At 43.6% G+C, this 27,280-nt stretch overlaps 2 pseudogenes; both read right to left on the bottom strand.

Moving 5' to 3' along the window:
- Positions 1–9,405: 9,405 nt before the first annotated feature.
- LOC102129863 (putative monooxygenase p33MONOX pseudogene) lies at positions 9,406–10,710 on the bottom strand (annotated as a pseudogene).
- Positions 10,711–26,509: 15,799 nt separating this feature from the next.
- Positions 26,510–27,027, bottom strand: LOC102129489 (high mobility group protein B1 pseudogene; annotated as a pseudogene).
- Positions 27,028–27,280: the final 253 nt, after the last annotated feature.

Here is a 27,280-nt window from a genome sequence, read left to right as displayed (position 1 = left end):
TAACTTTGAGAAAGTCAGGGGGTGGAGGAACAAGGCAAATGATATCACAAGGAATCAATCAGATAAAACCAGAATGTGGGGCATTTTGAAACTCTTCAAAACATCAATGTCATGAAAGAAAGGAAAGAGTGAAAGGGTTATTTTAGATTAAGAGATTATGAGATAAAACCAACAATATTTAAACCTTAATGGGAACCTTCCCCTCTCCACCATCACTAAATCAAAAGCCATAGGAAATGTTCTTAGAAGCTGTTATTATTAAAGATAAGCAAGAACTAGATGGTGAAGGTTAAGTTGTGCGCTTCAATGAGGACATTCCAGGCAGCTTAAGAGAGGGTTGTTAGTAGGTACGGTTCTTCCGGAGGTTTTGATTGGAAAGTGCGTTGTTGATGTCTTAAAATGTCAAGGTTGGAGTGATTCTAGGTAGTCAGACAAGCTCTATTCCGCCCACTTGGGACAGAGTGGCGCAGGAGAAGGACATTTGTGTTGAGACATCACAGAGCTTGAAGACAGGGTTTGGTGGGTTGTCTCTGTGGACACCGAAGTTGGTCTCAAAGGTCAGAAGTTGGGGTTTATAACAGAATCAGTGATGATAAAATACATAATGGAATTTAAGAAAAACCCCGACCTTAGCTACTATCCTTTTTGTGGTCTTTGCCATTGGTTCATTAAGCTTTAGTTGCTCTCCGTAGCTGTAGGCAATAAAGAATGTTTTGGCACAGGAAAAGAAAAGAAAAGAAGGGAAAAGAAAATAGAAAAGAAAAGAAAAAAGAAAAGGCTGCCTTTTGGAGTTTCTAATGTGGACACAATCCTACTGGAATCAAAATCTCCACCACCGAGCCTGGAAGCCAGAGGCTGATGATGCCGTACATGTCTCTGCAGGATTTGCAGGTGTTTCATTTTTATTTGCTACCTCTTTGAAACAGCTCACTTTCTCAGAGCTTTGAAATTGTTTCTGCTCTATTTCATTTTAGAAACATCTGAAAACCTACCGACAGAGATGAGTTTTATGCCAGCTCTGGGCTTTTCTCCACCCAAATTACACATTTATTGAGAATAGCTATGTTTATAATTTCCATAGAACATGAAAAGATCATTTAAGAAAATTGATAGGCAGGGTGCTGTACACCTTTTATTATATTTGCAATGTATTTCTGACTTGGGTTTTTGGTAAAGTTTCATTATTTTATTTTCAAGGTATCATGCTGGCATGAGATCTGTTTCTTTTTTCTCCCCTGGTCAATGAATTTCAAATCAGATGTTAAATCAGAACTACTGGAATGGTCCTATTTTTCAGTGCTGGGGAAAAGGCATTTGGGAATTCCTGTGTATTTGCCGTAAGAGTTTCTGTGATTCTTGGTGATGTCAGTAGTGCTTCCTATCCCAAAGGGATGCTGCTGTATGAACATGCTCTGCCTCTACAGTGCAGCTTCTGGTTGGAAATCATGCTGGTGTAGACATGTGTTTTCAGGCTATGAGGTTGCACAGTATGAGAATAACCTGTTTCTCTGAGACATGCCTGCAATAGAAACCACTTAGAGGGAAGTTAGCTGGCTGCATGCACAGGCAGGGCTCACAGTGTGGCAGGCCCCTGATTCAGAGTCCCTATGTCCTGGGGACTCGATTAAGCTTATTAGCAGCTTTAGAAACTTACTATATCAGTAAATCAGCATCAACTAGATACTTAGAGCTAACTTACAATCTCATGATAACCAAATAAAAAGAGTTTTCACCGTGGACAAGATTCATCAACAGTGACCGTGCTATTTAAGCTCTTAACTAAGGCACGAGCTCTACCTGGTTTCATAATCTTCGGGAAGCTGGACTCATCATCTGGGGGGTTGCTTGCAGAGGATGACGTTATGTGAAAGGAGCTGCATTGTTCTAAAGGGTATTTCATGTAGGCCTTTCCACCAAGATTAGGTTCATTTTCTCAAATGTGCTACCTGCAGCTCTCCTCTTCCTTCAAAACCATATCAAAATGAAACACGATGAAAGATACATAAATCGCAAATTGCAAAAAACCATTCACAAGCTTCAATGTTTTAACTTTTATTGGTGCCACATTACCTGGAAAACACCTTACAAATGATCCCAACATACCTGTGACCAATGCTACACACTGTCCCTGGATCTGTCCCCCTCTTCTTCCAGTATAATGAAGTTTAAGCCAGGCACATGGCTACCAAACATAAAGACTAGATTTCCTAGTCTACCTTGCAGCAAGTGATCATGTGGCCAGTGGGATGTGAGGTGAAGTAATGCACACACCTTCGGGGTCATTCCTTCAAAATGAAGGGAAATACATTGTCCTTCCTGCTTTCTGGAGTGCGGCCACCTTGGATCATACAGATGAGGCAAATGCTTGGGGGATGGTCGATGACCAGGGAGAAGGAGCCTGGGTCCCATGCCTTGAGCGCCATACCTGCTGAGGCACTGACATTGATTACAGTTTGCTAAACACCCTCGAGCTCCCCGACTCCCCTCCAGCAGTCAGGCAGAGCTATGTTCAGTTGTGACATACCATGGCTTCTGGGCTGCAGCACACACAACTCTCCAGCCTGATCCTCTCCTCTGAGACAGGTGGGGATGATGGAGATGCAGGCGTAGGTAACAGCTCCACATGACACCCCAGTGAACTTGCACTATCTACAATGACCACCTAGGCACCAGCTTGCCCTGCAGTGAATCTGAGTCTTGCCAGAATGCCTCATGGCCCTTTCAGAACACAAGAAGTTGACAGGCTTGTGTGAGCTGCTCTGAGCCCCCCACCCACAGCCTCCCTCTGCTCCTGCTCAGCTGTTATACCCTTTCCCATTGCCTCCTGGGTTCTGAGGAGGTGTGGGGCTTTGTGCACTATCTCTCTCAGAATAAAGCTGCAGACTATAAAACCACATGGTTAGAGGTGGGAATTAGCTCCTCTGCAACGGGGTGCCCTACAACTCGTGTTGTATTCACTGGGCCTCTTGTTTCAGAGTCATCCTTTTGGTGTGTGGGACAAGGACTTCTGGAGTGGGCACCTTTGGCTGTGTTTCGTTTCACGGCCTATGTACGTAGTAAACTGTCAAAATCAAAAAGGGGCTTCTTGTTGCTTTCCTGGCTGAATTTGCTAGGGGTTTGGCCATGTCTCTAAGCCTGGTGCTTGATAAAAAGGCGGCATCAATGTGAATCCTTGCACCACTATTGAATGAGCTTCCCAGAGGAGCAGTCAGATCCACAGCAGCCACTGGCATGAGCAGGGGAAGAACCAAAGAGTGTTTCATTGTTAAGACACTGAGATTTCAGGGTTGTTTTTCCCGCAACATAGCTTAACTTAACCTGAAGAGCACATTGACTCTTTGTGGAGTAACTTCATGGAGCAGAGCCACCATACTATTCTAGACATGCACACAGGAGAGAAATACAGTTCTACCCTCTTTAGACCACTCTTAGTATTGTTTTAATCACAGCCAACTGGTTCTGTATCCTAATGACCTCCCATGAGTCTTGATATCTCATTTGAGAACTATTCAATAGCAAGTGCTCAATAACTGTTTGTTAATAGAACCAAGGCACGGTAAAGTCCAATGACTTATCTCTCTTTTAAAATAGAGTATATCATTCTGGTGACCAGAGCCCTCTGCCAGATTTCATAATTTTCTCCTGAATCGTGCTGGATTAGCATGGGCAAGTTCTTTGATACATGAATAAATGATCAAATAAATCTCTGTTCATCCACTCATCCCTCCATCCCTCTTTCCCTTCACGCTTCTCTCCATCCACCCACCCAACCATCCATCCATCCATCCACCCACCCATCCACCTACCCACCCATCCACCCATCCATCCATGCATCCATCCATCCATCCAAACAGGAAAAAAAGTATATCTGCCTTCATGGAGCTTATCTGTTTACTAGTAAAGGAGCCAGGGAAATAAAAAAATTTCATTTCTTATTCCCTATTCCCCAGGACTCTTCCATTAGATATAGTCTTCTAACAACATGTAAAAAATTAGGCTTTTATTTTCTTGGTTGCAATCATGTTTATATCATGACTCACTGATACAATATCCCATATCTGATTATACTCAGGAGCCCTAAGTTTCCTTATTTTCATATATATAGATAATCTTTTAAATTATTTAATTATATATATAGATAATCTTTTAAATTATTCTTTTAAAGACAGATAGCTATCGTCTTTTCGTATGTCCTACTTGCTATGAGTTTTATTCTCAGGGGTTAACCTTATTTCCCAGTTTTGGGGACATTTTACTTCTGTGTCTAAATGGCATATCTTACAGAAAATTCACTCATTTATTTAACAAATACTTCTAGAGCAACAATTACGCACCATACTGTCATAGGTGCAAGGGGTATAGTAGTGAAGCAAACAGACGAATCTGCCTTCATGGAGCTTACATTCTAGTGATGCCATGAAGATTAATGTGCCATCCAGCTATGTAATTACAAAGGTATTATGTGAATGAGGCTATAAGGAAAGTATTTTGACTAAATTATTTTAATGCTAGTAAAACTGAATTTAAGGAATTCATCTAAAATCAACATCATAATTTTTTATTTTATTTTAATTTTTTGTGGAGTCTCACTCTGTTGCCCAGGCTGGAGTGCAGTGGTGCAATCTCAGTTCACTGCAACCTCCACTTTCCAGGTTCAAGTGATACTCCTGCCTCAGCCTCCCAAGTAGCTGGGATTACAGGCACCTGCCACCGCGCCTGGCTAATTTTTGTATATTTAGTAAAGATGAGGTTTCACCATCTTGGTCCGGCTGGTCTTGAACTCCTGACCTCGTGATCCACCTGCCTCGGCCTGCCAAAGTGCTGGGATTACAGGTGTGAGCCACTATGCCTGGCCAAATCAGCATCATAATTTAAACATAAATTTATAATTACCATACGCAACCGCAGTAAAAATGTTGCTTAAAAAGTTGATACAGGTTCACATTTTTCTTCAATGAACTTTCTCTGGTTTCTGTAATTAGTCCTATCAAGACGTCAGCCCATTCTCCCTAATTGTCATTTCATTTTCTTTCTCATTAAGATTTGCACTCAATATATTTCACTTTTGTGGAGCCCTTGGATCTTAGCTACCATTAATTTCAATCTATATTATGCAAACCATTTCATGAACAAAAATGATCATAGATGATTCTCAAATGAATTTAATAGTTTTGCTTTTATGTTGAAACCCAGGGATATCTTTTGATGAGCCAAATTGTGACTTTTTAACTTTTTGGTGGTAGGCTTATTAGTTATTTCTGACTTAAATAGAAACATCTGAATATTTTGTTCTATATTTCAAGCTGCATGATGAATATTACCTGGCTGACATTTCAAGTAATATTTTATTTGACAACTTCATATATTTTGATGTATGTATTACTAATACTTCTTTCTCACCAATCCCACTTTATTCCAAATTCTTTTTATTCTTACTGCTTTATTTCAATACCTAATAAAAATCTTCATTTATAAGGCACTTTATTTCCATTATAAAAAGAGAGAAGAGCATCTTTCAAACCACAATGCTGTATTGCGTAATCAAAGCTATAGTTTAAAGGGAGCCGTCTCATGTGCTTTTACCCATAATATGATTTCAAGTCCTGGTCATTATTCACGAGATTAAAATTCCTATTTACAATTAAACAGTAAGAGTCACTCCTCTTTATATTTTGAAAACAACAGAAGGAACACAAAATAGCACTGGCATATGGGTTCACATTTTACATATTTCTCTTAAAATTGGTTAGAATAGGTTAGAATTTTGCTTATTGACATTTAAAAATAATATTTATGAGATAATGTTGATTCATGTTGATCAAAAGCAAATTATAACATTTAGGTAGGATGACCCCATCCAAGTAAATTTTTTTTTTTTTTTTGGGCAATTTCTCAACATGTTAAATTCTTTAAAAAAATTTTTTTTTATTATACTTTAAGTTCTAGGGTACATGTGCACAATGTGCAGGTTTGTTGCATGTGCCATGTTGGTGTGCTGCACCCATTAGCTCGTCATTTACATTAGGTATATCTCCTAATGCTATCCCTCAACAGGCCCTGGTGTGTGATGTTCCCCTTCCTGTGTCCAAGTGTTCTCATTGTTCAGTTCCCACCTATGAGTGAGAACATGCAGCGTTTGGTTTTCTGTTCTTGTGTTAGTTTGCTGAGAATGATGGTTTCCAGCTGCATTTATGTCCCTACAAAGGACACAAACTCATCCTTTTTTATGGCTGCATAGTATTCCATGGTGTATATGTGCCACATTTTCTTAATCCAGTCTATCATTGATGGACATTTGGCTTGATTCCAAGTCTTTGATATTGTGAATAGTGCCACAATAAACATATGTGTTCATGTGTCTTTATAGCAGCATGATTTATAATCCTTTCGATATATACCCAGTAATGGGATAACTGGGTCAAATGGTATTTCTAGTTCTAGATCCTTGAGGAATCGCCACACTGTCTTCCACAATGGTTGAACTAGTTTACAGTCCCACCAATAGTGTAAAAGTGTTCCTGTTTCTCCACATCCTCTCCAGCACTTGTTGTTTCCTGACTTTTTCATGATCACCATTCTAACTGGTGTGAGATGGTATCTCATTGTGGTTTTGATTTGCATTTCTCTGATGGCCAGTGATGATGAGCATTTTTTCATGTGTCTGTTGGCTGCATAAATGTCTTCTTTTGAGAAGTGTCTGTTCATATCCTTTGCCCACTTTTTGATGGGGTTGTTTTTTTTCTTGTAAATTTGTTTGAGTTCTTTGTAGGTTCTAGATATTAGCCCTTTGTCAGATGAGTAGATTGCAAAAATTTTCTCCCATTCTGTAGGTTGCCTGTTCACTCTGATGGTAGTTTCTTTTGCTGTGCAGAAGCTCTTTAGTTTAATTAGATCCCATTTGTCAATTTTGGCTTTTGTTGCCATTGCTTTTGGTGTGTTAGACATGAAGTCCTTGCCCATGCCTATGTCCTGAATGGTATTGCCTAGGTCTTCTTCTAGGGTTTTTATGGTTTTAGGTCTAACATTTAAGTCTCTAATCCACCTTGAATTAATTTTTGTGTAAGATGTAAGGAAGGGATCCAGTTTCAGCTTTCTACTTATGGCTAGCCAGCTTTCCCAGCACCATTTATTAAATAGGGAATCCTTTCCCCTTTTCTTGTTTTTGTCAGGTTTGTCAAAGATCAGCTGTTGTAGATGTGTGGTATTATTTCTGAGGGCTCTGTTCTGTTCCATTGGTCTATATCTCTGTTTTGGTACCAGTACCATGCTGTTTTGGTGTAAATCTTTATTAGTTGCTCAAGTTTAACCTCTGTCTCTCTCTGGGGCTTTGTTTTTTTTGTTTTGTTTTGTTTTGTTTTTTGAGACAGGGTCTGGCTCTGTCATCCAGGCTGGAGTACAGTGTAACCTCTGCACTCCCAGGCTCAATCCGTCCTCCTACCTCAGTCTCTCGAATAGCTGGGACTACAGGTGGGCACCACCATGCCCCGCTCATTTCAGTATGTTTCATAGAGACGAGGTTTCACCATGTTGCCCAGGCTGGTCTCGAACTCCTGAGCTCAAGCAATCCACCTGCCCCAACCTCTCAAAGTGCTGGGATTACATGGCACTGCACCCGGCCTGGGACCGTGTTTTAAGTCAGCAATGTAGACTACCTGTACTCCAGGTTTTACCTCAGAAATCACAGCCATGGCCCTCTATATAATTCTTATTAAAATATGTATGGTAAGTTCTCCGAAGAAAATACAATCCATTTTTTTCTTACACAGACACACACAGCACAGAAACACATACATACACATACATACAACCTTGGTTCAAACCAGTTCTCCAGAGAGCTGTGAATGAGACGACGTTTGTTTGGCCTCATACAGAACTTCCTCAACTCACATTATTTGACTTTATACTGACTGTGATTAAGTGAGTGAATTGCAAATGCATGAGTATAAAACGGGTCATGGTATTTTTTTGTAAAGATGTTGTCAAAGACATTATCTATGACATCACATACTGTTCTCTTTATAAAGACTCATGGGGTACTGAGAGGTATCAAAAAAATTGGGGCCATCCTAAACTTTTATTAATCTTAACAATATCACAATTTTATAATTCATTTTCTTCCTTTTTTGCATTGGCCACTAGGAATCTTTAATTTTTTGGTATATTCTTGGCTTCCAATCAAGACAAAATGAGATATAATTCTAGAGGATAATCCGACTGTAATTTCTTTTTTTGGGTGGGGGGTGGGGGGATGGAGTCTTGCTCTGTTGCCCAGGCTGGAGTGCAGTGGCGTGATCTCAGCTCACCACAACCTCTGCCCCCTGGGTTCAAGCAATTCTTCTGTCTCAGCCTCCCAAGTAGCTGGGATTATAGGCGCACACCACCATGCCCGGCTAATGTTTGTATTTTTAGTAGAGATGGGGTTTCTCCATGTTGGCCAGGCTGGTCTCGAACTCCTGACCTCAGGTGATCCACCTGCCTCGCCTTCCAAAGTGCTGGGATTATAGGTGTGAGCCACCATGCCTGGCCCAGACTGTAATTTCTTAACCATGTTTTTTCTTCATCTTGACTTCTCAACTATTTAGCCTAACACTTAAGAGCTTAAGGCTATGGGCTCAGACGTAACTACTCTAGCTTTGTCATTTACTAGATATATCACTTTGTGAAATTACTAAAAGCTTTCCTTCCTTCCTTCCTTCCTTCCTTCCTTCCTTCCTTCCTTCCTTCCTTCCTTCCTTCCTTCCAATTCCTTCCTTCCTTCCTCCTTCCCTTCCTCCCTCCCTTCCTTCCCTTTTTCCTCCCTCCCTCCCTCCCTCCTTTCTTTCTTCTTTCTTTTCTCTCTCTCTTTCTCTCTTTCTTTCTTTGACAAAGTCTCGCTTTATTGCCCACGCTGGAGTACAATGGCCTGATCTTGGCTCACTGCAACCTCCGCCTCCTGGGTTCAAATGATTCTCCTGCCTCAGCCTCTAGAGTAACTGAGATTACAGGTGTGTGCCCCACATGAAGAACTGGCTGCAGGACAGTGATCCATTAGGTCTACCAAAAAGCAGGGGGACTCAAGGTTCAGCCTAGAAAGAGGGGTCCCTGCCAAGTCTGGCTTTTACCTGTACCCAGGTCCCAAACAGATCTTGGGTTCCCTAAGTGACAAGGCTGGAGCCCAGTACCAGCCATCAAGAGGGCCAGAGTCATCTCAGCGAGTCAGTGAGCACCTCTTAAAGTTCTTATCTAGGGTAAATGATGAAAAACTAGGTAATGAGGTCCCCCATACATCCCTGCCGAGATGATTTAGTCTAGCTTTAAAGCAGTACAAAAGGGCTTCCACACAAAAGCAAGCTTTGTACTAATGTTTCTCAAAAACCAATAATGTCTCCAGCTCTAGCCTCTAATTAACAGGTTTTTAAAAATATACCTTTCCGGCCAGGCATGGTGGCTCATGCCTATAATCTCAGCACTTTGAGAGGCCAAGGGGGGCGGATCACCTGAGGTCAGGAGTTCAAGACCAGCCTGGTCAACATGGTGAAACCCTGTCTCTACTAAAAATACAACATTTGGCCAGGTGTGGTAGTAAGCACCTGTAATCCCAGCTACTCAGGAGGCTGAGGCAGGAGAATCGCTTGAATCTGGGAGGCAAAGGTTGCAGCGAGCCAAGATTGCACCACTGCACTCCAGCCTGGGTGACAACGCGAGACTCCGTCTCAAAACAAAACAAATATATATATATATATGAAAGATATACATATATATTTCCTGTGTCAGAGCCAAGTTAAAAGGGGAATGGGGCAAGAAACCATCTTTACCAGAGGACTGGAAGAGAAAGCACTCCAGAAGCCGGTAGGTGTGAGCACATTCAAGTCACCGGGTTTGAGGTGATGGGTCTGTGTCAGCTGTGTATTCCCTTCCGTCTCTGGGATGTCCATCTTCAGTGGCTTCAAGGTTGCTGGATCTCTAGTCATGTGGTTGGTCTGGGCACGGATCAGTTCCACTGGAGAGGGCTTATGGGCTCCTCGGTAGGCCTGGGTGGCAAAACTTGCAGAATCATCCTTCTGAAGGGATCTCGGTCCAAAGAGGCTCCACTTATCTGACAAGTTTCTGTCCTTATCTCCACTTCCAGAATCCATGGTGCTGGGATCTGGGCCAGGTAAAGCTGTGGAAGAACCAGAAGTGAACCAGCCTTTGGGCCTCTGCTCAGGGGAACAGTGAGGAGTGCAGCTTGGGGCAGACTGGGCCGATACAGGCTGCCTCTCTTGTCTTGTTCTCTCTCCAGTCTGTAGCTTTAGTTGGTGGAGCACTTCTGCCATTCAAAGGTGTTTGGTTTCCTCCGTGGTGAGGCCCTCGTAGGGTGTGTAACCAGCACCTCTCAGCCCTGCCTGTCGCCCAAAATGCTGAGTACTTTCCTGGGTCTGTTTTGTGAGCAGAGAATTCGTGGTGATATGGGTAGCTTTAGACTTCACCACTGGGACCGTGCCACACTGTCATGGCAGGGGCGGGTAGGCTGGCTTCTCCTTCCTTCTCCTCGGTGAGGGACTGATACTTGCACTCTGGAATCACTGCCTTCCAGTGGATGCTGCCCATGTCCGATGGAGGAGGAGTCACAGACACAGGGTCCTTGAGGGCATTATCATAGCTGGATGCCCAGCAGTTTATCCTGATGGGCAGGGACATCTTGCCTAGAGGCCCACCAGCCTCAAGAGCAGGCACTTCTGGTTGTGTTGAAGCCAATAAAAGACTGGGACCCAGGTGCTTTTTCCATATAGAATTCCGAGCTGGGTCCGTGCCACCACAGTGAAATGATGTAACGACTAAGCTGACAGACGTTAATGAGGAACACGGTGCAGCGGCGGCAAATTAGCAAAGCTTCCCAGGAAGAGTGCATCCAGAGGTTCTGTTATCCTGCTGCTGCTGCTGCCGCTGGGCTGCCTGCGGCCTGGAGTCCATCGCTAAAGAGGTTCCGAGGGCCCACGTCTCCCGAGAGGCTGTGATGCAGTCTGGACCCAAGGCATGGTGAGAGCAGCGTGGACACCAAAGGTCTCCAGGACCCAGCAGACAACACTGCCCTCCTGCTACAGTTTTGAACGGTGTTCTTCTGGACTCAGCCCTTTACATGGTTGCTATAAACATTAGATTATTTTTTAAAGCAGTTACAAATGCTGTTTTTTTAATTTTGAAAGTTTCTGGGTTTTTTTTTTTTTTTTTTTTTTGAGACGGAGTCTCGCTCTGTTGCCCAGGCTGGAGTGCAGTGGTGCGATCTCGGCTCACTGCAAGCTCCGCCTCCTGGTTCAAGTGATTTTCCTGCCTCAGCCTCCCGAGTAACTGGGATTACAAGCGCCACCACCACCCCCCCGCCGCCCACCACGCCCAGCTAATTTTTGTATTTTTAGTCGAGACAGGGTTTCACCACATTGGCCAGGCTGGTCTCACACTCCTGGTCTCAAGTGATCCACCCACCTCGGCCTCCTAAAGTATTGGGATTACAGGCATGAGCCACTGCAACCTCCACCTCCTGGACTCAATAAAAACTTTTTTTTTTTTAAGTTTCTGCTTCAAACTTTAAACTTTAAAAAGTTTAAAGCAGAAACTCCAGCCTGGGTGACAGAGTAAGACCCTGTCTCAAAAAAAAAAAAAAAAAAAAGAAAGTTTCTGTTGGGGGAGAGGAGATTGGGGCGTCATACTCTGCCATTGTGCTGACGTTGCTCTATTTATTTTTACATTCAAACTTTCTTTTGTAATAAAATATATCTTGAAAGGCATCAGTGGTGGTGTGGCTTTCTTCATTTTTAGTTTGAGAATGTGCACATTTTCTTCCTGATATTTGGCAACTTAAAATTATCAAAAGGCTTAGGACCCAGTTAAGGGAGTTTATTCAAGTGCACTGTGAGGGTGACCATCACCAAAGAATGGTGATCAGTGTTCCTAGTGTCTTTGTGTGGGGAAAAGTGAGGGTCACTTATGAGATCAAAAATGGAGGTGCTGAACAGAATCACATTTTCCATACAGAGGCTAACATGCAGATATAGGATTTGATTGGCTACTATTGATTCCACACTAAGGGGGTAACTTAACCTCTTATTGTAAGGATATAACAACCACAAGGTCTCCAGCATCATTTTGTGTAGGTTTGAATGAAGAATGGGAAGTCTGGTTGACATATAACATCTCAACACCAAAGTCAGGAAGCAGTGGTCATACACCAGAGGAAAAGAACGGTCATGTTACATGACTCAGTTTGCAAGGCTTAACTTTTCTTCTTAGCACAGTACATTTCGAAGATCCTAAAATTTTATCTCTTTTCACATATGGCAGGTGGATACATCAGTGTCCCAGGTGGGGCTGGCTATGCTCTAGAGTACTGGCTGTCCCTGTGGTCTCTACTGTCTATCAAGTGGTACCCAATCTCCTACCACAACGGGCTCAATGTTTTCAGCCAGACAACAGTGTGTGTGCCTTTATTTGCAGTTCAGATAAATATCTTCTCACAATCAGTTCACCTGAAAAACATTTATTGAGTACTATCTGTCAAGTACAGCGGAAAGCATGGGGGTATAACTGAGGACATAGAGGCTCCATGCTAGAGGAATGTACTTCCAGTGAGAGAGACAGATAGTAGGCAAACCATTTTAGGACAATGGGAGCTGCCATGATGGAAGTATGTAGATGGTCCAGTGGGAGCCCAGAGCAGGAACTTGCTGGAGCTGAGCATTTTTGTTTGTTTGAGACAAGGTCTTACTCTGTTGCTCAGGCTAGATGCAGTGGTGTCATCATAGCTCACTGTAACCTCCAACTCCTGGGCTCAAGCGATCCTTCTGCCTTAGCGTCCTGAGTAGCTAGGAATACAGGCATGCACCACCACACCTAGATAACTTTTAAATTTTCTGCAGAGAGAGGGTCTCGCTATATTGCCCAGGCTGGTCTCAAACTCCTAGGCTCAAGAAATCCTTTTACCTTGACCTCCCAAAGTGCTGAAATGACAGGAGTAAGTCACTGGCCTCAGCCCTGGGAGCTGAGTCTTGATTAGAAGTTAGCTAGATGAAGAAGGAAGGGCCACCAAACGAAAAATTCATAGCAAAGCCTGAATGAAAACTCAGGATTTCTGAGTCCTGGTCCAGCATTTTTCTTTCTTATTTAGGTTTTCAGAATCTCATCTAGAAGAGACTCATATTCTTGTTTAATCTGGCAGGGCTTTTTTTTTCTTGTAAGGTTTGTTGGGAAATGAGGTATTTTGCCCTGCTTGACAGATTCACCTACTAAAAGGATTATATAGTCACTGCTCTCGAAACCACTTCCTCAGTGAGAATGTGGTCCAGTAGATTGTGTGTCCTGGTTTTTCACACATTATTATATATCATTCTTTTTTTTTTTTTTTTTTTTTTTTCAGACAGAGTCGTCTCGCCCAGGCTGGAGTACAGTAGTGCTATCTTGGCTCACTGCAACCTCCGCCTCCCAGGTTCAAGCAATTCTCATGCCTCAGTCTCCCAAGTAGCTGGGATTACAGGCATGTACCACCATGCCCAGCTAATTTTTAAATTTTTAGTAGAGACAGGGTTTCACCATGTTGGCCAGGCTGGTCTGGAACTCCTGACCTCAGGTGATCCACCCACCTTGGCCTCCCAAAGTGCTGGGATTACAGGTGTGAGCCACCACACCTGGCCTATTATTTATTATTCTAACCTGTGTTCCAACATACTTTGATGACTTGCTTGTTGAGTGGCTTTCAGAAGGGAGGCTTTGCCTTTCTTCCTGGGATAGAGTCATCTGAGTGCTTGTCTTGGCTCATTTCTAAGTGACTGGTCTCTTTACCTGTCATCCCCATTGCTGGGTTAGATCTAGGCAGCATCCCATGAGACTCAATCCTCCCTGGAATCAGAGGAGTGGACAGGGGGGTGGGCCCTGCCAGCCTAGCTGAACAGTCAGATGCTCTCCCTGAGAATCTGGAATAGGGATGCTTCTGATTCTGGGGACTGACTTGGTTATCTACAGGTTCCAAGTACAGTTATGTGGAGTCGAGTTTCATGATGACGCTTACTTAGGCAAAGCAATAAGCAAACTGAAGTTGTGAAGGAGCAGAAACCCTGAACAGCGAGGGGAAGCCAGTCCATAGGGAGGATATGGGAGCAGGTGTACAGAGAGAAGCCAAGATGAGAGATGATGTGGCTTGAGAAACGGTTGCCATTCATTCTCTTGGTTCCCTGGAGACCCAGCTGCACTTCCTACAGCTGGGTTGTTAGATCGCTCTGTATCTTGTACAATAAACCTTTTGCTTGAGTTGGCTTGCACGGGTTTCTGATCCTTCAGCAAAAACTTCCTGCGATTCTAGCAGTCCCAAATTGATTTCTCCCCAGATCTTTCAGCTGACGTGATTTCTTCCCCTTTTGTTACCTAGTCTGTGAGAATGAAGGAGATTCTGTGGCATCAGTGATTTTCTTTTTCCAGCTGTTGCAAAGGTATTTTACATTTGCTAGGGGTTAGAGGCAATGACTCAGTAGTTTCTCAGACAGAGGGGGAGCAGATTCATTGGTGAAGTCAACGATGGCCACTTACAAGCAGTTCCACATAAGCGGTGCATTGCAACACAGAAGTATTGAATAATTGAAAGCATGACCACACTAATAGGATCTATGCCTGGCTACATGATAGGCCATGAAAAATATCAGACCAGGAGCCAGGGAGGCAAGGTGCATAGTTCCAACCCTGCCTCTAATTGGCTGCATGATTAAAAGCATCAGGGGCGTTCAGTGCACCTTGGGGTTTCGGTGGCCTCCTCCCCTTGCTCACAGGCTCAAATGAGACAAGGTATATGAAAGCACTTTGAAAAAGTACAGAGTGCCTTACCCTGAGATATGTGAAGGACTATATTTGGTTGCTGGGAGCTGCAAGGGGCTAATATCTTTCCCACATGTCCTATCAAAGACACATGTGCAGGACAGCTGGCAAATACAGATCGGTGAAGCGTTGACCATGGCTGTACTTTGGAATCGTAGTGGTGCTTTACAGATAGAGAGGGGCTGCCTTACCCAGTCTCTCTGAATCCGAAGTTCCTTGAGCAATGCTTGGCAGCCAGGACTGAGAATCTCTTCTGCTGAGCTGTCTCCCAGTTAGGCACAGAACTCTGGGAGGCAGCAGGCCTATGTTGGCTTCTGGCGCTTGGCTGTCCCACCGGGCCCCTGGAGGTCAGAGCCCAATAAAGAGACAGCAGGAACCAGAGCACCCAGCTGAACACAGACGCTTACTCATCCTCCCCCTCGCTGGTCACACTAATGGGACTGGTTAGGAGAGAAACTCTTCAGTGCTAACAGGCTGCAGCTGCTGTTGTGGCAGCAGCCAGGTGGTGAGTCGGCACAGTGGATGCCTGGCTTAATTTGCAGTGGGAAGCGGGGCTGGGGACGGTCTGCTTCGTCTGCCTCTCTTCGTCCCCAGCAGAGCCCTGCCTCCTGGTGAGCGGTGCAGCTGGCAGAGGTAATTGGATTTGATGAACATCTAGTCCTATGGAGACAGAACACTTTAGGTTTTCCCATGAAGGTCAAAGGCAGGCCAGATGGTTTTAAGATTCCACCTCTGGCATCTGCAAAGACAAATAATGGAAAGTTTTTTTTTTTTTTTTAAATGAGTTTGTGGTTGAAAGTTTGGCTATTTCAAATGGCTAGGAGGATACACAAAATGACTGAATTTAACCCCTGAGAATAAATTCTGGACTGCTATAGAATCTTCTAGAGACTGGCCTGGGCCTTCCCACCTCTCTAGCCTCATGTCTTTTTTTTTTTTTTTTTTTTTTTGAGACGGAGTCTCACTCTGTCGCCCGGGCTGGAGTGCAGTGGCACGATCTCAGCTCACTGCAAGCTCCGCCTCCCGGGTTTACGCCATTCTCCTGCCTCAGCCTCCCGAGTAGCTGGGACTACAGGCGCCCGCCACCTCGCCCGGCTAGTTTTTTGTATTTTTCAGTAGAGACAGGGTTTCACCATGTTAGCCAGGATGGTCTCGATCTCCTGACCTCGTGATTCGCCCGTCTCGGCCTCCCAAAGTGCTGGGATTACAGGCTTGAGCCACCGCACCCAGCCTCTAGCCTCATGTCTTACACCTCACAGATACACTGGCATCTTCCAGGCATGGGCCCCCCCACATTTCCACTTCTGGAAATGTGTTTTTTTCTCTGCATAGTTTGACTTTATCCTAACTACCCGTTTTGCTGGGCCAACCGCTGTTATCCTTCCAAACTCAGTTTGAGTCACTTTTCCAGGCAGGTGCTCTGCCTCCTCCTCGTGTGAATTTCCATCGTAGAACATCCTGTGTGCAGCTTGCTTGGATCCCTTCTGCCATGCACTACTGCAGAGGGGGCAAATACTGAGCCTCTCCAAGCCACATTCTCTTTGCATGTAAGATTGGACTAGTAATATCCATCCCTTAATGATGTGGCAAGGATGAAGTTGGCTCATTTGTACCAAGTGTTTAAAACGCCATCTGATAGTAAACGTTCAACAAATGATTGCTACTGTCCCTCTTCTGTGACGGCAGGTTTCCACATCTGCCTCCGGGGACTAGCTCAGGCCCTGCACTTAGTGTGGGTCCAGTAAGTGTCTGGCAAGGAATACTTGAGGGAGAAAGAGGAAAAACTAAGAACCTGATAAGCTTGTTAAAATGATCAGTAATGATAATCGTTTTTTGAGCTGATTGTCATTTCTGCCTAATTATTAGGCAGTGCTATAATGTATGCAAACATAACATTTACATAATACTTCCTGTGTAAGTGGCATGTTCCAGGTAGAGTAACTTACTTAATATAGTAACCCTATGAGCAAGTCTTATTAACTTTAATTTCATCATTTGCATTTTGCAAATGAGGAGCAGCCTGGCTCCAGAATTGGTGGCTCTAGTTGCTGCACCACACTGTAGTTGCTAGAAACACGATGAAAGCTCATCCGAGTGAGAAAGGCCCAGCCAAGCTTAGGCCCCTGGAGGCCAGAGTGGAGCGGTCTTAGATGGGAAACACGTCTGTCAGAGAAGGCAGCACAGTTCAGGAAAATACCCCCGGCCACATTCTCAGATGAGGCCCCTCAAAACAGTCAGCCTAGGAAGGTCACAGGGCAGAGGAACAGGTGTGCGGGTGGATAGGGCTGGGCAGGGAGAACAGAGCATTAGTGCCCTCCCCTGGAGGAGGCACAGAAGTTCCCCACACAGTCCTCCCTGGGCCTCGGTCACCAGCTGAGAGCACAGCCTCTTAAAATTGCACCCCCTGCCTGCCTTTGTCTCCCATTTTGGGATCCCGAGAAGTCAGGCATCTCCCTGACAATGTCAGTGTGGCTTTAGAAACGCTGTTTTGTGTACTTGTTGTTGTTGTGTGCACTTTTTATGGAAACATATGCACTCGAAGGTGCCCCGGTTGCATGTTGTATTAACTGTGTCTTTTTATTTTCTGTATTCTGATGCTTTGCTGTTTTAGGGCCTTGCTATCTTGGCGGGACTCCCCCTCCCAGGGCTAATTAAGACAGAAAGTCAAGGGCTGGCCTGAGAGTGCACCTTTCATATGCAAACCAACCAATCTAGAATGCCCATCAGTGACACTTCCTCTATTGCACTTACACTCCCGGCCAGGCCATGATTCCTTGCCCTCATCACCCCAGGGCTAGGTAGCAAACAACTAGGCACAGTCCCTATACTCCAGAAATTACTTGCTGAAATTACTCAGACAAGACAGTCCTCAACCTGCTTGTCCTGTTTTGCATGCTCTTTTCCTTGGAAACCACAGTAGATAGCCTTGCTCACGGTTTTCCCCTCTCCCTCTGTCTTCAACCAACTCTAGTGCTTGCCTGTGTGCCCCATGTAGAGGAGTGACAGCCTCTTCCTCTCAGTAATTGCAACAAAGCTACCTTATCAATGGCAGTCTTCTGATCTGTTGGCTCCATCAGACCTGAATAATAATAAAATCTGGGTTTCAAAACATGTGTGTATTGCCTTAGAAATGCATCTGGGAAAAACTCAAACTTTCTTCTCTCTTACATCACAACAATCTAATCTGACCCAATGTGGAGGGGATTTCCTCCCACCACCAAGCAAACAGTCGGTTCTGTAGAGGACGCCAGCTGGGTGTCCTCCAATTCAATTCCCACACTGTCTACCTGGAGAGAGCGTCAGACCCCACAGGTTGAGGGCTCAGTCCCCAAGACTGCCCCCCACCCCAGATACCAGTCTCAAGTTTGGGCTTCTGGAACTCTGACCCACCAGCTTCAAGTTGGGGTTCTCATGACACCCCTTTGAGTTCAACTAATTTGCTGGAGCAGCTCATAGAATTCAGGGAAATACGAACTTATGTTCAGCAGTTTATTATAAAGGATATCACAAAGGATACTGACAGAGAGATGCGTAGGGTGAGGTATGGGGGAAGGGGCACAGAGCTTCCATGCCCTCTCTGGGCATGCAACCCTCTAGGAACCTTCACGTGTTCAGCTATCTGGAAGCTCCTAGAACCCTGCCCTTTTCGAGTTGATGGAAACTTCATTAGGTAGGCATGATTGATTAAGTCATTGGCCACTGGCCATCAGCCCCTCTCCCCTCTCCAGAGGTTACGGGGTGGGGCTGAAAGTCCCAGTCCTCTAATTATGCCTTGTTCTTTTTGGTGACCTGACTGGGCCCATCCTAAAGCTATCCATCAACATAAGCATGCAAAAATACATCACTGTGGAGATTCCAAGGATTGTAAGAGTTAAATGCCAGGAAATGGGATAAAGACCAAATATATATTTTACAATGTCACAAGTTGTAACAGCACCAAGGCCAAAAAACATTACCAGCCATTTCCAGAGCATTTTGTTCTTTTACAGTCCAACGAACATGTATTAAGTGCTTTCTATTCCTCATACCTTCACCGATTCACTACACATTTGCCAATCATCTACTGGGTGTCAGACTGTGCTTGGGAGTCACTGAAGATTCACCGGCGAGCAAAACAGACACAGTCCCTGGCTTCACCAAGCATGTCTTTTAGTGAAAAAGACAGTTATTAGTCAAATAATCACACAAATGAATATGCAATTGCAAATGATGGGAAATGCAAGGAAGAAGAATCAAGATAGATAATATTTATCATGCATTGCTCTGTGCAGGCTGCTCTGTGGATTATCTCCCTTAGTCCACTCACTCCCTTAGGCCTATTAGGTGAATCTTGTTAATATCTACTGCCTACACTGGAGGAAACTCAAGTGAGGCCTTGCCCCAAGGCCCCCAGCAGGAGACGCAGAGCTGGAATTGAACTTGACTGGCTGATATATGTCTCTGCATATCTTCACCGCACTACAAAACTGCCAAGCCCTGCTGAGCCACCAGCTCTGAGGGTATCACACACACCAGGGCCAGGCATGGTGGCCTGTGCCTGTAGTCTCAGCTACTTGGGAGGCTGAAGTGGGAGGATCACTTGAGCCTGGAAAGTTGAGGCTTCAATGAGCTATGATGACATCACTGCATTCCTTCCTGGGTGACAGAGGGAGACCCTGTCTCAAAAAAAAAACGAAAAACGGCCGGGCGCGGTGGCTCAAGCCTGTAATCCCAGCACTTTGGGAGGCCGAGACGGGTGGATCACGAGGTCAGGAGATTGAGACCATCCTGGCTAACACGGTGAAACTCCGTCTCTACTAAAAATACAAAAAACTAGCCGGGCGAGGTGGCGGGCGCCTGTAGTCCCAGCTACTCTGGAGGCTGAGGCAGGAGAATGGCGTAAACCCAGGAGGCAGAGCTTGCAGTGAGCTGAGATCCGGCCACTGCACTCCAGCCTGGGTGACAGAGCAAGACTCCGTCTCAAAAAAAAAACAACAACAAAAAAAACCAAAAACAAAAACCGAAAAACATGCCAGGCGTGGTGGCTCAGGCCTGTAATCCCAGCACTTTGGGAGGCTGAGGTGGGCAGATCACCTGAGGTCAGGAGTTCGAGACCAGCCTGGCCAATATGGTGAAACCCCGTCTCTACTAAAAATACAAAAATTAGCCAGGCATGGTGGCAGGCGCCTGTAATCCCAGCTACCTGGGAGGCTGAGACACAAGAATTGCTTGAACCCAGGAGGCAGAGGTTATAGTGAGCCGAGATTGAGCCACTGTACTCCAGCCTGGGTGACAAAGCAAGACTCCATCTCAGAAAAAAAGAAAAGAAAAACATAAGGAAGAGAAAATATATTTACTATTCATTAAGTGGAATAGATCATCATCATCATCAAGGCCTTCATCCTTATGTTGCTGAGGAGGACGAGGAAAAGGAGGGGCTGGTCTTGCTGTCTCAGGGGTATTGGGGAGAAGGGGTGAGGAGGTGGAAAGGGAGGCAGGAGAGGAAGGTGAACTTGGTATAACTTTTATTGAAAATAAATTCACATATAAGTGGACTTGCACAGTTTAAACCCATGTTGTTCGACAGTCAATTGTATTCTGCTTTTCTACTTGTCAGGTAGAGCTGCTTCCCAGGGTGAGGGTGGACACACCCTAATTCAGGATGTGTCTCTTTGGGGGCAGTGTGGTGCCCTCAAAAAGAGGGAAGGCTTTCATGGGGTCGAATCTTTGCTTTGCTACTTACTGGCTGTGTGACCTTAAACACGTTACTTAACCTTTATGAGCTGGTTTTGGTATTGGCCCAAGGGGATACAATATTAATCTTGCTGGGTTGTGTTAGGATTCAGGTTCATGTGCAACTAGACCTTGGCAGAGAGCAGGCCCTCTCTTCCTCATTTACAGGGCATGTGTTCTTCCTACAGGCACTGGACCAGAACTTGAACAGCGAAGCCGACTTACTCTGGGCAGCAGCAAGCAGACCCTTCATGACGTCACAGGGATGCCGGAGTCTTTTCTGTATCTTCTTTGGCCTGCTTTTCTTGCTCCTCTGGGACTCCCGTGCAAGGCCGGACTTAAACAGGCACAAATAAGGAACCAAAGACGCAGCCTCCAAATGATTGCTGTGCGCAGATCCAAGTGACCTCTAATGCCCTCATACTTTGCTGCCCTCAATTTTGTAAACATATGTACAAGATCGTGTATCCCTCAGGACTTCTGTGAGAAGACAGTCTTCCTAGTGCGAGATATTTTCAGCAGACGCGTTAAAGATAAGAAAACAAAAAACTTTTCACACCGATGGGAGAGAAGCACGTATTGGTTTTATCCAGCTCCCCACCCTCCAACTGTGACTTGTAGGAGAGGAGTGAACTTGGCAGAGACTAAACTTGCTCTTTCATTTTTGATGCTGTTTCTTTGATTTTTTGACTTGATCCAACAGCATCTCAGGAGTTCTAACAGAAGAAACAAACAAAAAACCCACCATGTAGAAATTCCTTGAGATCATGTAATACCTAAAATCGTTCATATAAGTTTTAGTTAGTTTTATTAAATATGTCAAAAAATAACATAAACGGATACCATATAAATGAATAAATTGTTCTTATACACAGGCTCAGCCCAGACTCAAGGGATGAACACATCTTCTCCATATATATGTAGGGCACTGTTCCTGGTCTTGACCGCTGCTCCACAAACCACTTTATGCTGGTTTTGCCCAGGGTGAGGAGTTACATTTGGAGTTTCTTCCAAGTCTCCAGTTCTGTGACAGAGACAAATCCCTGCCCTTTGAAGTATTGAACTAGAAACATGTTTTATCTCCATTTAGGGCAAGAGACAGGACCCAAGGAAGATACCTTCCTTTTCCCCCTAGACCTTTGGATTGATTTTGCTAGCTCCCAATACATATTGCCCTTTATTGTAAATGCTGGAGTTACCCTGGCCTCGACCTTCGGAAGGTGGTGGTGTCCATGGTGGTGGGAAGGAGAAAAATGTGCTGTGTTAATCTCTGACCGTATTGTGCCAATGACTGGTAATGGAGGTCAGCTGAGCTGAGGGTACCCCAGAGAGCATTTATTTAGCTTATCAGATGGTATCAAATATGCCAATTTTTGTGAGGGCCTGGGGATGCTTTAACCAGGAATCATATCTTTGGACATTGGCTTTTTCTGTTTTTAATCAAAAAGTTAAAAAACAAAGCCCATCACAGGTCTTATCTTTCCCTCTATGCATTTGGATGTCTTGAACCAACTTCTCAGTTATATGACTAGCAATTACCCTCACTCATCTCACAATCAATAATATTCTCTCCTGTTTTCCTTGTTTCTTAAAAAATGCTTTTATTAAATATTAAGTAGAGTTTCCACAGTTGCTTAGGATACTGCAAGAACATGTCACTCCTACCTGACAAGAAAATCCAGGTAATCTACAAAATAATAATTTTTTCAAGTTTGTAAGTTATAAAGCAACCAGGGGACTGAATTTCAAATGTGCTAGATCAAAGATGTGGCTGCACAGTCTTGTGCTAAGACCTCAGAAAGAGAGAAAGGTTAGAGTACTCAGTCACGCAGAAAGCTCTTTGAAGAGGTTGAGGTCCTCCAGGTTAAGGCTCTTGTGCTGGGAAGAGGAGCCTGGATTATCTAGGTGGGCCCAATCTAATCACATGATTGCTTAAGAGTGGAGATCATTTCCTGGCTGCTGAGAACCAGAGAAATGGCTCCACAAAAAAGACTCTGCCCACTGTTGCCGGCTTTGAAAATGGTAGAAGGGAGCCACAGGCCAAGGAATGTGGATGATCCCACCTTAAATATAATGACATATATAGGATAAAAGTAAATGGATGAGAACAGTAAACAAAGCAGGAGTGCTTATATTAACATCAAAGTCAAATTCCAAACTAGGAATTTTACTAGGGATGAGAAGAGCCTTTCTATAATGATGGAGGGGCCAATTCCTTAATGAGCTGTAACAACCCCAAGTGTGTAGATATGGAAAAACACAGCTCCAAAATACATAAAGCAAAACATGATGGAACTAAAGAAGAAATAGATATATTCACAACCACAGCTGGAAACGTCAACATTCCATTCTAAGTGATTGATAGAACAAGTTGGTAAAAAGATTCAATAAGAATATAGAAGACTTGAATGACACAATTGTGGGAGCTGGCCTCCAAGATGGCTTTCAGTGGTATTCATACGTGTGTGTAGTACCCTTCACATCATATTTGAAATTCTTGCAAAATTTCTTTTCTTTTTTAAATTAAAACATTTCTTCTATTTTTAAACATTTATTTATTTGTGTTTCTTAATTTTTTTTCGAGATGGGATCTCACTATGTTGCCCAGGTTGGTCTGGAACTCCTGAGCTCAAGGGATCCTCCCATCTCAGCCTCCTGAGTACCTGGGACTATAGGCATGCACCACCGTGCCTGACTCAAAATTTCTATCTCTTGTTCTTTACACCTTATTCTATATAATTTCTTCATAGTTATTCTTTATTCCATGAATTCTCTCTTCATCTGTGTCTCATCTGCTGTTAAACCAACATTGAGTTTTTAATTTTGATTATCATGTTTTGGCTGGGTGTGGCGGCTCATGCCTATAATCCCAGCACTTTGGGAGGCTGAGGCAGACAGTTCACTTGAGGCTAGGAGTTCGAAACCAGCTTAACCAATATGGCAAAGCCCCATCTCTACTAAAAACACAAAAATTAGCCGGGCATGGTGGCACACGCCTGTAGTCCCAGCTACTCGAGAGGCTGAGGCATGAGAATCATTTGTACCCAAGAGGCAGAAATTGCAGTGAGTCGAGATCACGCCACTGCACTCTAGCTTGGGCTCCAGCCTGGGCGACAGAGACAGACTCTGTCTCAAAAAAAAAAAAAATTATGTTTTTCATTTTTCCAAATCTTGCCCATATAACATTTTTATTCTTTAAAAATATTGCACATATTCTTTTATATTCTATGTCTAATTTAAATTTCAGAAGTCCTTGTGGATTTGATTCTGTTGTTTTTCCTGGATCCATCTCATGGAGATTTGTTTTCTTGATATTAAATGATATTTTTTGTGACTTCATATTTGTTGGAATTTTATTTGTGGGAATTCTTTGTGTCCCCCGTCGAAAGCAGTTTTCTTCAGGAAGGATTTGTATCTGCTAGATGGGCACTATTTTCTTTTTCTTTTTCTTTTTTTTTTAGGTAGAGTCTTGCTCTTGTTGCCCAGGCTGGAGGGCAATGGTGCAATCTCGGCTCACTGCAACCTCTGCCTCCTGGGTTCAAGCAATTTTCCTGCCTCAGCCTCCCAAGTAGCTAGGATTGATTCCAGGCACCAGCTACCACGCCCAGCTAATTTTTGTATTTTTAATAGAGATGGGGTTTCTCCATGTTGGCCAGGCTGGTATTGAACTCCTCTCCTCAGGCAATCCATTTGCCTCAGCCCCCCAAAGTGCTGGGATTATAGGGGTGAGCCTCAGTGCCTGGCCTAGATGGGCACTATTAACTCAGAACCTGGTTTTTAAAAAGATTCAGTCTGAAGTTTTTCTAGGCATAAAAATAGTATGGATTTGGGCTACAAAACTATCTGAGAACTACCATGAGGTTATGAATCCCTGAGTTTTTTTCCCCCATCCATATATGCCAATTTATGAGACAGCAATTTTCTTCATAGTCTACTCTGGCTGAGGACAAGCTTACTTCAGATTTGCTCTTGTACTGAGAGTATACCCCTTTGGGATCTTAGCATTATGAGGGTATCTCTCTCTCTCTCTCTCTCTTTTTTTTTTTTTGCTGTTTAATAACAATAACAATAATAATAATAATAGTTATTTGAGAGTAGTTTGAGGTTTACAGAAAAGTTGCAAAGCTGCAGACAGTTCCTGCATACTCAGTTTCCCCATTAAGATCCTCGCATTATCTTGCACAAGTGCTTTTAAGTCATCTTTCTCTCACTTCTTTTTCTTTTTTTTTTTCTGAGATGGAGTTTCCCTCTTGTTGCCCAGGCTGAAGTGCAGTGGCGTGATCTTAGCTCACAGCAAACTCTGCCTCCCGGGTTCAAGCGATTCTCCTGCCTCAGCTTCCCAAGTAGCTGGGATTACAGGCACATGCCACCACACCTGGCTAATTTTTGTATTTTTAGTAGAGACAGGGTTTCACCATGTTGGTCAGGCTGGTCTCAAACTCCTGACCTCAGGTGATCTGCCCGCCCTGGCCTCCCAAAGTGCTGGGATTACAGGCGTGAGCCACCGTGCCTGGCCATAGCCATCTCTTTCTTTTTTTTCCTTTTATCTTTCTCTCTCTCTCTCTCTTTTTCTTTCTTTTTCACAAGAACAGTAAGTCTTTTATTCATTTATTTAGGTTACATGAGTAAGTTCTTTAGTGGCGGTTTCTAGGATTTTGGTGCACCCATCACCTGAGCAGTGTACACTGTACCCAATGTGCCGTTCCCTATCCTTTACCCGCTCCCACCCTTCCCCAAGACTCCAAAGTCGATTGCATCATTCTTATGCCTTTGTGTCCTCATAGCTTAGCTCCCAAAGGTATCTCTTAGTGCATTTCCCACCCTAGGCAGCCCCTGGTCTTTCTCTCCTGTGTCTTATGTCCCTTGGGGTGTAAAAACAGGAACTTTGGTAAGTTTCTATATTATTATGATGGTTTCTTATTTTTTGTGTATTTTAAAACTTTTTATTTAAGCTAATTTCTTACAAAAAAATCAGAGAAAATTACCATATACCTTTTCCCAAATTCCATAAACATTAACATCTTACATAATTAATTATGATGATCAAAATCAAGGCATTGCTGTTTACATAATACGATTTTCTGATGTATATGCCATATTCACATTTTGCCAGTTGTCCTACTCATGTTCCTTTTCTTCTCTAGTATCCAGTCCAGGATCCCATGTTCTACTAAATTATTGTCTCCTTGGTATCCTTTAATGTGGAATATTCCTTACTCTGTGCCTTTCACTTTTCGGTTAAGATGTTGATTATTTTGTTATTTTTAATGACTGATTTGTATTTTATTATTAGAAGTTTACTTCAGTGGGTCTGTATGTCTGAACTCTTCCTAGATTCTTTTCTTGTCTTTTCTTCCCTTTCTTCTTTTGTTTTGCTATTACAAACAATGATTAAATGAGTGAATACATAGGTAAATGAATCTTATTTTATTAATAAAGAAAATTGTATTTACTTAGAAGCATTTAGAATGTCAACAAAACAACTGCAACTTTTTTTTTTGCAACTACAAGGTGGTATTCAGTGAACAGAACAACAATTATTTCATATAAGCTACATCAGAAACAACCGAAGATGAAAAAACTACCATCCCCTTTCATTACTAACTTATGCTGTGCACCAACAACAACCTGTTTAAATTTCCATGCCGATTTACAACCCCATACTGTACCAGGCAAGGTTAGTGGCTATTGAACATACCACCAGGACAGGGCTATCTAAAGACACATTCAGTAATGTGTTAACCATACAAAAAAGACACGGTACAGTTAAAAATAAATCTTACACAGCCTCCCATTCCAATGTGTTTCTTTAAAAGGGGTGAGTTGTGTACAGGGGGGTTATATGCTTTAAAGACAAGAAAAAGAAAACTGCTAGAACCAACTTCTTCATCGTCATCATCTTCTTCATATTCATCTTCATTTTCTTCCTCCTTGTTCTTTTCCTCTTCCTTCTTTTTCTTACTCTTTCAGCTTGACGACTCCCTTCTTTGCTGCATCAGGCTTTCCTTTAGCTCAATATGCAGCAATATCCTTTTTGTATTTTTCCTTCAGCTTTGCAGCCTTCTTTTCATAAGGCTGCTTGTCATCTGCAGCAGTGTTATTCCACATTTCTCCCAGTTTCTTTGCAGCATCACCAATGGACAGGCCAGGATGTTCTCCTGTGATTTTGGGGTGATACTCAGAACAGAACAGGAAAAAGGCTGATGGAGGCCTCTTGGGTGCACTGGGATTCTCGAACTTATTTTTTTCTCTCCCCTTTGCAAGGGATATGGCTTTTCATTTCTCTTTCCTAGCAGGTCTTGTCCACCTTTCCCATGTCTTCAATTTTCCTTTCTCTTTAGCATGTATGGTCTTCCACCGCTCTGAGCACTTCTGAGAAAACTCTGAGGAGTTGACTGGAGCAGCGGGGTACTTCTTCCTATGCTCCTCCTGACAAGCTTGCACAAAGAATTCAGATGATGACATTTTGCCTCTCAGCTTCTTAGGATTTCCTTCGACCATGCTTAGTTATCTTTCCTCAGCAAGGCACAGAGCTGCCCAGTGCCTGTCTGGCAAGTCCAGCTCTCCCTTGCCCCAGTGCTGTCTCTGTGGAGCTCAATGTACTGCAATGGCTGTGACAGTGGGAACCAGACGCAGCCTCTGTACTTTCTCTGCTCTGTAACCAGGTACCTGAATCTTTAGGTACTTGTAGAAACTTACTCATAGGGTAAATTTGTAGAATGATATTACTGGGTTAAAATGCTCTTACATAGAT

This window comes from Macaca fascicularis, chromosome 1 (assembly GCF_037993035.2).
Source record: "Macaca fascicularis isolate 582-1 chromosome 1, T2T-MFA8v1.1".
NCBI lineage: Eukaryota > Metazoa > Chordata > Mammalia > Primates > Cercopithecidae > Macaca > Macaca fascicularis.
Note: the sequence above shows the minus strand (reverse complement) of the source record. Positions and strands in the feature narration are given on the sequence as shown.